The 12,527-nt window shown below is 48.9% G+C and overlaps 1 protein-coding gene across 1 annotated transcript in view; it reads right to left on the bottom strand.

Moving 5' to 3' along the window:
* The window catches only part of ENPP1 (ectonucleotide pyrophosphatase/phosphodiesterase 1), a 612,613-nt gene that overhangs the window by 191,295 nt on the left and 408,791 nt on the right, over nt 1-12,527 (bottom strand). The gene's annotated exons all lie outside the window — the stretch shown is intronic.

The raw sequence follows: 12,527 nt of genomic DNA, 5'->3' as shown, positions 1-12,527 counted from the left end.
CAGACCAATGCAGGACCAGATAAGGCAATGATAAGATATCCAACCTTAATTCTATCCACTGAGAACTGGGTTAAACAAAAGGCAAAAAAAGACTGTCCATGAATTCAGAAATTCATTCAGTTTGTTTGGAACACCGGCATAATGAGGAATGGTGATTGAGACCATTGGTACATAAGATGTCCTAGTTGCAAGAACTTGCCGTAACACGAAACTTTCATCTCACAATTGTTGCAAATCCTGGAGTTGTTGCTGGACAGTCTGCATTAGGGCGTGTTCTGCCTCTGCAGATCCTTCTGGAGGCAATGCTTGAGGAACCTCCATGGTATCAAGATCAAAATGGGTTTTTGGGCATTGCCATCTGTCACGTTCATGGTGGGTGAGAAAGGAGAGGGCATTCAGTCAGCTACTTGCCGTGACTAAATGCTTTCCATCACAACTGTTCTTAAAATCTTGCTTGAGGCTCTGATTACAGTTCATGGTGTAATTTATGTTCTATTTTTAATACTGTTAACTCACTTGTAAAGTTGATGCACTTAATAGAAAACAACTTTTAAATTCGCTGCTAGCAAATAGTTTATTTTAGAAATACCTGCTTGGGGGACTAAAGCTTGTTCTTCTGACCTCACGGTTCCCGGATGTAATAGCGAGCCCGCATAATCTCTGGAAGGTCAGTGCTCTAGTCTCTCGCATTCTAGGGGATAAAAGCCACGCTGGCGCGTGCGCGCCGAGGCTTGCCAAAGGCAAGCTCGTCTGTGCCTGGAGCGCGTCCAGTGCCAGAAGCCCTGGTTGTTTTGGATCCCACCAGCGTGTCAGAGCACAGATTATGGCGCTCAGAAGTGGTGAGTGCAGCGGAGAGAGGTGGGAGGGGATAGCACCTGGGACTGAATAGGGCTGTGCCTGCCTACCACAATGCTGGCTCCACCTCCTGCTGTCTGGCTGACGACCCAGACCCTCACTCTGAAAGGAAAGGCGAAGCCAGAAAAACAAAGTGCTCAAGGAACACCCAGAACTGGTTCAGACCCGGCTCAGGGCCCACTTGCACAAAGAGAACAAAGACTTTTAGGGGTATAAGTATAGGACTCCTTACAACAAAAAATCAAACTTCTACAATCAAGAGGAACCTCTGCCGGAAGAAGAAAAGCTGGAGAAACTGAGGAAGACTTCCCTTGCTGTGTGCTCTGGGCTGACCTGTTTTGCTGTTTCAACTGAAGGGGAGAAGAAGGGGACTTTGCAGTGTGCTATGTCTGTTTAGAGTCTCCAATGGCCTGAGAAGAGCTGGCCTCCTGTGCCTGGAAACACAGGGTTACAAAAGCTTCCAAAAAGATCCAAGACGCTGTGGAAAACGTCCTTTGGTGATCGCCCTTTGTGCTTTGCTTCAACTGCCTGCCGTGGGGAAGGAACGGTGTGCTCATCGGCACATAATTGCTGGTGGCCGGGAGATCGTTGGGCCTCCCTCCATGAATAATCACCCTAAAAGAAATTGTGGCATCGTGGGCGGTCTGTCAGTGACCTGCGCCCTAAATTAGCCCGGGTTGCATATCACCGCCGCTGCCCGGGGCCTCGAATCGCCAGAGAACCTCGCCGTCCTCAGCCCGGGGCCGCGGACGAAAAACCGAAGGGGCTGCGCTGTGATCGGGTCGCTGTTGGGGGCTCGTCCCGTGGAGCCGCGCTCTAATTGGCTGGTCCCCGGGAAAGAGCTGCCACGTCAGAAGGGGCTCGTCCAGTGAGCCGAGCTGGGATTGGCTGATTCCTGGAAGAGCTGCCGCGTCAGGAGGGGCTCGTCTAGTGAGCCGCGCACGGATTGGGCAGCGCCGGAAGCAGTGCTTCAACACACGGGGGCTCGTCCTATTGAGCCTCGCTGGGTTTGGGCCGCGCCTCAACCCCCATCGCCGAGGACAGCCGGAGGACGCCGCTCTGCATCAGAGGCCAGGGGCACTCTCCCGGAGTGAGACCGCGCCGCCGGGGATCCAGGCTGAATCAAGAGTGCCATCAGCTGTGCAAGTCACGAGGTAACCGGCCCCGCGCTGGGACCAAAACAAGTGGAGCAGTGTGCACGAGCACGTTGTTGTCCGACTCCAAAGAGGGGGTTAATAAGTATAAGCACAGCCCGCGAACCTTGACTAATTGGACTGGATTCACGCAGCATTTCTTATTCGCTGCGCTGGGGGGACACAGAGGCTGCCTTATGCTTTGGAGCTGAAGCTCCCTCCCCCTTTTTGCTGGGATGCATTATTTTTGAAAGGGACAAGTGAATCATAAGCTAAAGAGACCCTACCTGACATCGATTTTGTTTGGCTACTAGAGAACCTCTTTTTCCTGTCTAATTACTACAGAAGCTTACTGTGTATGTTGGCCTTACATTTTTACTTTACATAAACTAGATGAAGATATATATTTTTATATAACTACCTGTGTGGTGTCAATTTGTGGTGCGTCACTGAGTTATTGTGCGTGTTGGTGCAACTACCTTACACATTGCCTTGGGGATAAGCCTGTCTGCTCAAGCCAAGGGGGTGAGCAGGGGTTATCTACAGTGTACACCCCTTTACCCTGAATAGAAGTAAGGGTCCCTATTTGGTCAAAAGGTACCTACCTCTGCCAACTAGAGACCCCCAATTCTAGCATTGGTGGTCAGCGGTGAGGATTTGAACTGGTATTTGCACTTGACCTACAGTAATTTCTGTACACCACTAATTTAGCGCAGACCACGTCGCAGCCACATACTGCACCTATTTTTGTTGATCCTATTTTTGGAAAGCCCTAGGAAGCATCATGTCTCAGAAGGAAGCAGGTGAAGGTGTGGAATTGGAATTTGAAATTCAGGATTTGCTCACATACAAGGTGGAGCAGTTGAAACAATTCTGCAAAAAGCTTGGATGTCCCATGAAGGGCAGCTCAAAAAAGGAAGAGCTACAAAAGGCTTTCAGTGCCTGGTGGGAGGCCAAATAAGTTGAGACAGAGGATGTCACTGGAGATGGGGATGCACAAGAGAATGGTTTTGTATCCCAGGATTTACCCGTGAATAGGCCAGCTTCTAGGGCTGGCAGCGCCCATTCCATTAGGGGCTTTTCTCCAGAGGAGCTGCAGGAGAATCAGAAGATCAGGGCCCATGAGTTAGAGCTTTTTAAACTCAAGGCTCAAGCAGAAGAGAGAAAGTTACGCCTTGACAGTGAAAAGAAGGCGGAGGAGAGCAGGAACGCTCTCGCTTTGGAGGAAAAGAAACTCCAGTGGGCTCTTGAGTTGAGTCTAAGGGAGCTGGATCTCAAATCTAAACAAGCGGAGTCCAGTTCCAATGGTAGCAGCGCACAGCCAGTGCAGGCGGGTAAGGTGTACATACCCAAAGATTTGGTACAGAATTATCAGAGGGGGGTGAGGATATCTATGCATGGTTTAGATCCTATGAGCTTGCCTTGAAGATGAATGAAGTGCCTGAGAGGAGCTGGGGGGCAGGTTTGTGGAAGCATTTTGAGGCCTTTGGGAGGGATGTCTTGGCACCCTTAGAGTCAGCTGGTACCCTAACCTACCCCGCTATGAAGGAGGCCTTATGCCTCAGGTATGGTCTTACTCCAGAACAGTACCGCCAGAAGCTTAGAAACTTCAAGAAACTTGATTTCAGTACCTGGGTGGAGTGTGCGAGTATGTACACGTGTGCACTGGAAGGTTGGATAAAGGGCAGCAAGGTAACTGATTATGTGGGGTTGTGTCACTTAATTAGTTGGGAGCACTTGAGTAGTCTGTGTGTTCCAGAGCTGCGCCAGCATCTTTTGGATAGCAAGTTAAATGATCTCAGTGAGCTTGCTTAGGAGGCCGACCGCTGGACTAGCACCAGGTTCAACAAGTGGGTGGTAAGTACCACAGGCAAAGGTGGGCAGGGTCCCCAGCCGAAGGGCGGGGAGGACAAGGGTAACTGTAAGGAGTTCTCTAAAGGGCCCCAAAATAGTTCCCAGGAGAAGGAGTTCCAACCCCCCAAGCCTAAGAGGTCCTGGCCCCCTAAGGGCAGACAGGACAACCGAGCTCAGCCCACATGTTATGCATGGAGGGAAGTGGGACACATTGCCCTAAGTACCCCAACAAACCCCCAGCACCCACTGGTGCTCCAGACCCAGGGTTAGCCAGTGTAGCTTTGGAAGGGGATTTGATTTCCAGTGGGGAAGAGGGATTAGCAGTGATGACCCTTTCTCTTTAGGAGACCAAGAGATGGTCCAGGAAACCTTGCTGCCCCCTAACACTAAGAAATACGGGCAGAAGGTGACCATCAATGGGAGGGAGAGCTGGGATGCCTAAGGGTAACTGCACGCTATATAAAATTTTAAATAATAATAATAATAATAGAGGCTCTGAGAGACACAGGGGCCAGCGTGACATCCATAAGGTGTCAGTGGATGTCTGAAGAGCAGGTCATTCCCAATGTACTCCGCCCTGTAGTTGCAGCTGACAGCTCAGTGCGCCTCTGCATAGTGGCGCGTGTTCCCTTTGAATGGGGGGGGGAGGGGGGGTCTCTGGTCTCTTGGAAGTTGTGGTCAGTGATGCCTTGCCTGTAGACTGTCTGCTAGGTAATGACCTGGAGAGTTCTCCATGGAAGGATGTGGAGCACCAAACTCATCTGGATATGTTGGGCTTGCCTGCGTGGATCTGTGTGACCACACGTGCTAAGGCAGCCAGTAGGGGTGGTCCAGCAGAACTGGAGCCTGAAACAATGGCCCAGGGACCTGCCAGGAGAGGAAGAGGCAGGGGGGCCTGGGAAACCAGCCCCCACCATTCCCACGGTCCAGGAAGGAGCAGAACCTGAGGGGGATACCCTGGAACCTACAGGGGAGCAGGTGGTCGAACTGGGGGAACTGCCTGAGCTGACCCATTGGCAGCAAGAGGGTGGTCCCTCCAGGGAGGAGTTCTGCAAGGCGCAGAAGGAATGCCCTTCTCTCATTGGTGTGCGGCAACAGGCTGCTGACCAGGCAGCAGGTCTAGGGTCCAAGGACCATTTTGTTTACTGGGAAGGTGATTTACTTTAGAGTGAGTCTAAGTTCGCCGAGTTCGGTGCAGCACGTGTGCTGGTGGTACCAGAGCGCTTCAGGAACTTACTAATGGGTCTGGCTCATGACGTGCCTCTTGCAGGACATCTGGGGCAAGACAAGACCTACCACAGGCTTGTCACCCACTTCTACTGGCCCCAGATGAAGAAGCACGTTGGTACCTTTTGTAGGTCTTGCCAAACATGTCAGGCCAGTGGCAAGAGCAGAGGCAAGTGCCTGGCACCCCTCCAACCCTTTACTGTGGTGAGCACCCCTTTCGAGCGCGTGGGCATCAACATTGTGGAGCCCCTGGACCCCAAGACAGCCTTAGGCAACAGGTTCATCCTGGTCTTGGTGGACCATGCCACCCGGTACCCGGAAGCTGTCCCTCTCAGGACAATCACAGCACCCGTGGAGGGCCGTGCATTGATGGGGATCTTTTACCGAGTGGGGTTCCCCAGAGAGGTGGTCTCCGACCGGGATACCAACTTCATTTCTAGGTACACGAAGTCTCTATGGGAGGAGTGTGGGGTAACGTATAAGTTCACCACTCCTTACCACCCACAAGGAAATGGGTTGGTTGAAAGGTTCAACTGCACCCTGAAAGGTATGATTATGGGCCTAGCAGAGCCCATGAGACGGAAATGGGATGTCTTGTTACCATGCCTGTTTGCCTACAGGGAGGTGCCTCAGAAGTCTTTAGGGTTCAGTCCCTTAGAACTACTGTATGGCCACCCTGTTAGAGGACCTCTCACACTGGTGAAGGAGGGGTGGGAGAAATCCCGTGGGAAAACCCCCCAGGATGTGTTCAGCTATATGCTGGCCATCCGCAACTAGACAAAACGCTTCAGGAAGCTCGCTCAGGAGAACCTCGAAGCTAGCCAGGAAGAAATGAAAAGATGGTACGACCAGAATACCACTCTGGTTGAATTTCAACCGGGACAGAAAGTATGGGTGATGAGGCCCGTGGAGCCTTCCGCGCTGCGAGACAAGGGGACCGGGCCATATGAGGTGGTGGAGCGCAAGAGCGAAGTAACCTACCTGGAGAACTTGAAGACTCCCAGGAAGCCCCTGAGAGTCTTGCATGTGAACCGCCTCAAACCTCACTTTCAGAGGTCTGAAGGGACGATGCTCATGGCTACAGATGCTGGAGGGGAAGAGGATAGTGATCCTCTCCCTGACCTCCTGGCAGCCAAAGAGCAAGCCGGGTCAGTGGATAGTGTGTTCCTCTCGCCCACCCTGACCCCAGAACAGCAGAGGGACTGTCACCAAGTGTTGGGTCAGTTTACCTCCCTGTTCTCCCTGACCCCAGGTGTCACCAATTGGTGCGTCTATGATGTGGACACTGGAGATAGTCTGCCTGTGAAGCAAAACGTTTACAGGGTAGCTGACAAGGTCAGGGCCAGCATCAAGGAAGAGGTTTCCAAGATGTTGGCACTAGGGGTAATTGAGCCCTTCAGCAGCCCCTGGCCTAGCCCAGTGGTCTTAGTGCCAAAGAAAGCTGCTACGCCCGGTGGCCTTCCAGAACTCCGGTTTTGCGTGGACTACCGTGGGTTCAATGCGGTCACCAAAACTGACGCACACTCCATCCCCAGAGCTGATGAGCTCGTGGATCGGTTGGGAGCTGCCCGGTACCTCAGCACCTTTGATTTAACTTCAGGGTACTGGCAGATTGCCTTAACTGATGAGGCCAAGGGGAGGTCGGCTTTTTCAAAGCCAGAGGGGCACTTCCAGTTCCGAGTCATGCCCTTTGGGTTGACGAATGCCCCAGCCACCTTCCAGAGACTGGTCAACCAGGTACTGACCGGGCTGGAGCAATTTAGCGCTGCATACCTGGATGACATTGCTGTGTTCAGCTCCACTTGGGAGGAACACTTGCAAGACCTCTGTGAAGTGTTGAGGGCTCTGCAAAGGGCAGGCCTCACTATCAAGGCCAGCAAGTGCCAGAAAGGGCAGGGATCTGTGGTGTACTAGGGACACCAAGTGGGGAGCGGCCAGGTGGCGCCCCTACAGGCAAAAATTGATACCATTCTGGATTGGGAACCCCCCAAGATCCAGACAGAGGTGAGAGCCTTCTTAGGACTCACCAGGTATTACAGACGGTTTGTCAAGGGATATGGCACCATCATTGCCCCCTTGACAGATCTGACCTCTAGAAATCAACCCAGGAAAGTGAATTGGACCGAGGCCTGTCAAACTTCTTTTGATGCCCTGAAAACTGCCATGTGCACAGCACCGGTGCTCTAGGCACCTGACTTCTCCAGTGAATTCATAGTGTAGACAGACGCTTCAGAGCATGGCGTGGGAGCAGTCCTCTCAAAGACCAACAACGAGGGCGGGGACCAACCTGTAGCTTTCATTAGTAGGAGGCTACTCCCCAGGGAACAGAAGTGGAGTGCAATTGAAAGGGAAGCTTTTGCTGTGGTCTGGGCTCTGAAGAAGCTGAGGCCCTACCTGTTTGGAAGTCACTTCCGTGTTCAGACAGACCACAGGCCCCTCAGATGGTTAATGCAGATGAGGGGTGAGAACCCAAAACTGTTGAGGTGGTCCATCTCCCTACAGGTAATGGACTTTACGGTGGAACATCGCCCTGGTACAGAACATGCCAACTCTGATGGTCTGTCCAGATTCTTCCATTTTAGTGAAGAGAACTCCCAAGAGGGTGGGTAGTTCTCCCCACTTTCAGCTGGAGGGGACACGTGTTAGACCTGGCATCCTTGGCGTGGTTTCTCCCTATCTTTTTGCCTCTACCTCCTGCATTTTTGATGCTGTGCTGGATTTCGTTTTTGCTGGTTTAGATGCTTTGGACACTTTGCCACTGCTGATCAGTGCCAGAGTGTAAGTGCTCCTTATGGAAATTTGTTATTATGATTGGCTATCCATGATTGGCATATTTGTATAACCAAGAAGTCCCTAGTAAAGTGCACCAGGTGTGCCAGGGCTGGGGATGACAAATGCTACCAGGGGGGGCCTGCAGCACTGATTGTGCCACTCACTTGAGTAGCCCTAAAATAGTGTCTCAGGCCTGCCACCGCAGTGCCTGTGAGCAGTCTGAACTGCCATGCCCTCCTGGTCAGTGCCCCCCCTGACTGGCATAACCCTTCCCTTTCCGTGCACATTGGTCCCCCCTATGGAAGGCCCAAGGTTCCCCCGTTGGGCAGGGTGCAGTGTATGTGAAAGGTAGAGCATGTACTAGTGCAGGTGACATGCTCTGGTAGTGAATGAAAGCCATTTTGTTTTGTCACTTCTGCAAGGCTATCTTGCTCCATAGGCTAACATGGGGGATGCTGCCTCCAATGGCTACCAGCATATCTTATTTATTTATTATTTATCGAACTTATAAAGCGCACTATCACCTTACAGGCATCCTGGCGCTAAGGCTCCAAGAAAGAGTGGCAGAAGAGTGGGTGGCAGGATAACAACCGGCTAAACCTTAGGAAACAACCAGATTTTCACATGTTTCCTAAAAGGGAGAAGTTCCTCAATTTTTCTGATCTCCAAAGGCTGACTGTTCCAAAGTTTAGCAGCAGCAACTCCAAAAGATCTACCCCCTGTCCTAACTTTCTTAAATCTAGGTACTCTCACCAGACATGCCATTGCTGAGCGAAGCACTCTGGTTGGAGTGTACCAGGGAAATTTAGCTTGCAGTGATCTAGGACCAAACCCATGAAGGGCCTTAAAAACAAGGCAGAGGGCCTTAAATTGTACTCTCTGCCTAAGAGGGAGCCAGTGGAGTTCAGCCAACGCCGCTGATGCAGATGATCTTCTAGGCCAGCCTAAGACTGGCCTAGCGGCGGCGGACTGGATTTTTTGGAGTCTATCCATCAGCGAGCTCGGAGACTCGAGTAACAAAGCGTTACAATAATCGAGTCTACTCAAGATAGTATACCTGGCCACTAAAGCCCGAGCCTGAAAGGGAAGTAGCGGTAGGATCTTTCGAAGGGACCTAATAAGGGCAAAGCAGCAGGACACGGTTTTCGCCTCCTGAGCCTCCATGCTCAGCATGCCCATCATGATGCCCAAATTGCGGACAGTTTTAACTGGTTGAACTTTTATTGATGTTTCTGGAGGCCAGAAATTATCCGGAAAAGGGCGAGCGATCCGACTCCCGTTAAAGAAAAGCACCTCAGTCTTGCTAGCGTTAAACTGTAAGGAGTTATTTTGTAACCAGCCGGCAGTGTCCCGCAGACAATCATGAAATATCTCCAGCGGGATCGATTCCTCACCCTCCCAGGACAGAATTAGTTGGGTGTCATCTGCGTAATTGATTGCATTGATCTTATAAGACTTGATCAGTGCAATCAAGGGTTTCAAGTAAAGGTTGAACAAGATCAGGCTAACTGCCAAACCCTGTTTCCAATGAGTGGGAACTACACCACTGGCCAGAGATCTTCCCATAGAAACAAGATAGGACATAAGAGTCTGGTATCCCTGAACTCAGAATTTAATAACACATCTTTTAGGAAAGGTTGTTTTTAAATCCTGTGTTTGAGAACAGCACTTTTAGAAAGTAGCTGTTCTCTTGTCTGACCTTTCTGTGTGCCTTAACATGCTTGTGGATTGACTGTCTGGTTTGAGGATGACAGGGGCTGGGGAGCCCCCAGGAGGCTGGCTGGGTCAGCCCTAGGCTGAAGGACTGCATTTGCAACTAGAGTGGTGGGAGGGGATAGCACCTGGGACTGAATAGGGCTGTGCCTGCCTACCACAATGCTGGCTCCACCTCCTGCTGGGCGGCTGACGACCCAGCCCCTCACTCTGAAAGGAAAGGCGAAGCCAGAAAAACAAAGTGCTCAAGGAACACCCAAAACTGGTTCAGACCGGGCTCAGGGCTCACTTGCACAAAGAGAACAAAGACTTTTAGGGGTATAAGTATAGGACCCCTGACAACAGAAAATCAGACTTCTACAATCAAGAGGAACCTCTGCCGGAAGAAGAACAGATGGAGAAACTGAGGAAGACTCCCCTTGCTGTGTGCTCTGGGGCTGACCTGTTTTGCTGCTTCAACTGAAGGGGAGAAGAAGGGGACTTTGCTGTGTGCTGTCCCCCTACCTGCTTGAAACCCAGACTTTGCTGTGTGCTGTGTCTGTTTAGAGTCTCCAAGGGCTCGAGAAGAGCTGGCCCTCCTGTGCCTGGAAACACAGGGTTACAAAAGCTTCCGAAAAGATCCAAGACACTGTGGAAAACGTCCTTTGGTGATCACTCTTTGTGCTTTGCTTCAACTGCCTGCCATGGGGAAGGAATGGTGTGTTGTTATAAAGTGAAAGGAGGACCCCACGCAGACTTATAGGGGACTGGGGGGAAGATAGTTTTTAAAGAAAAGAAAAGAAGTCCCCAAAAAATGGACAAAGTGAAGATGTGTCCAATTTTAATGAGTATTCCTTGGGGTGAACCTATTATCTAAAAAACAGCACGCCATCAATTGGGCGGGAAAGGCAAAGGTACAAGGCGTTGTGTTCAACTTATAACAATATACTCAAACTGGACAACAAAAAGCTGGATGCTTAAAAACCCGGAAAAACAGCAGTCATTGTTCATTTTGTTTCGGAACACACCGATCGCAGGAATTACGGACTGACTGCCGGGAAGGAAGGAGCAGGGAGGCCGATTTAAAGACCGCTGGTAAGTGAAAATTAGAGCCAGGGCCCGCTACAGTTAAAAAGCAATCTCGAAGCCCCTATGTAACGCGGGTTTGACTAATATCTTTCCACTCATATTAATTAAGAAACGAACGGGGTGGAATAATTTAAAATCTTGAGAATGCCCTATAAGTAAAAGGCAATAGGGGGATTGGAACATACATCGTATAACAGAATAGTAATAAGTCATAAATTTATGAGGACAACCCCCCCCTTCTTTTGTCTCTTGTCGCTAAATGCAGAACGGACCTAATTGAAAACGGACCGTTTTGGAAGCAAGGGTCTAAGGAGTTATATTCATCACCGAGATTGAATGGTGAGTGAGTACCCAACACTAAAAAAGGTCTTTTGAACAGCGAAGGCCCAGAAATGATATTAAATCAGATAATTGTAATCTTCTAGGTAAATTGACGGCAGCTACGACTAATAAAACGGTGGCTCCTCCTGGCAGTCAAATATTCAGCAAATATATGCCATAAAGACAGGTACAGAATTGAATAAAAAGTTCTAAACAAAGAAGGAAATAAGTGAAATGTAATCTAAAATAACAAGGATTTCATTTATTTTGTTTCATATACCATAGAGTTATTTGATGGGAACGAGAAATATAGACATATGACAACAATAAGGAACGTTGATAATATTTCTCTATTTAGGTAGGTATGCAAAGCAGTTAGTTCCTGCCCAAAAATCTTTTTTAGATAAAGAAAAATATCTCTAAGAATAAATAAAGAATTAAGAATTATTTATTCCACCCAGTGACATCACAACTTGCAAATTGAGCACAGGATCCTGGGACGGGTCTATCATTCCGAAGCCCATGGGATTTCTATGAGAAACAAGATTGTCCAGTAGAGATATGAACTCCATCTGGAACAAGGTATGCGTCCTGATGAGAATATCATTAATACGTTCTCAATATGTCTAAGCGAGGGGTTAACAGCATTGGATAACAATTCCAAGGGAAAGGTAAACAACTTTAGTTTTGTTATAAGTGTAGAAATGTATAGGAACAATGATCAGTGTGTCTGTCGGAGGGATGAAATGTACTTAACATGCTAGAAAAACTGGACTATCATGATATTTTGGTGCTTAATGATAATGTAAAAATAGGAACTGTTGTTTGAGGAAGGTATCCCAAGAATAATAAATTAAAGAGAAGGGGGCTAATTCCTATAATGATATGATGATATTTTTGTGGACTCAATGAGATGTACTCTGAAACTGCACTTAAAAAAGAATGGTAACTCTGTGTTTTTTTAATTTTAAATTTATTTAGAATCAGTCCTGAAGAAGGTGTACTAGCAGAATACCGAAACGCCGCGTCAACTTTTTTGATTCTTTGTGTTTTTAAATGTAATTTTTAATAAAATGTATAACATGTGTTTTTAAATATTGTGATAATGAATAATGGAGTCATTTTTTGTATCAGAATAAATCTTAACAGAGTTTTACCAAACATATAGTGTGGTAATCATCTCTCTTTTAATTTTGTTAATTATCTAACACAGTAGTATTTGAGAATAACTTTTTGTTGTCCAGTTTGAGCATATTGTTATAAGTTGAACACAACGCCTTGTACCTTTGCCTTTCCCGCCCAATTGATGGCGTGCTGTTTTTTAGATAATAGGTTCACCCCAAGGAATACTCATTAAAATTGGACACACCTTCACTTTGTCCATTTTTTGGGGACTTCTTTTCTTTTCTTTAAAAAGAAGGAATGGTGTGCTCATCGGCACAATTTCTGGTGGCCGGGAGATCGTTGGGCCTCCATCCGTGAATAATCACCCTAAAATACATTGTGGCATCGTGGGCGGTCTGTCAGCGACCTGCGCCCTAAATTAGCCCGGGTTGCGTATCACCGCCGCTGCCCGGGGCCTAC

Source organism: Lissotriton vulgaris, chromosome 6 (genome assembly GCF_964263255.1).
Source record: "Lissotriton vulgaris chromosome 6, aLisVul1.2, whole genome shotgun sequence".
NCBI classification, from domain to species: Eukaryota; Metazoa; Chordata; class Amphibia; order Caudata; family Salamandridae; genus Lissotriton; species Lissotriton vulgaris.
This window is presented reverse-complemented; position numbering and strand designations above follow the sequence as displayed.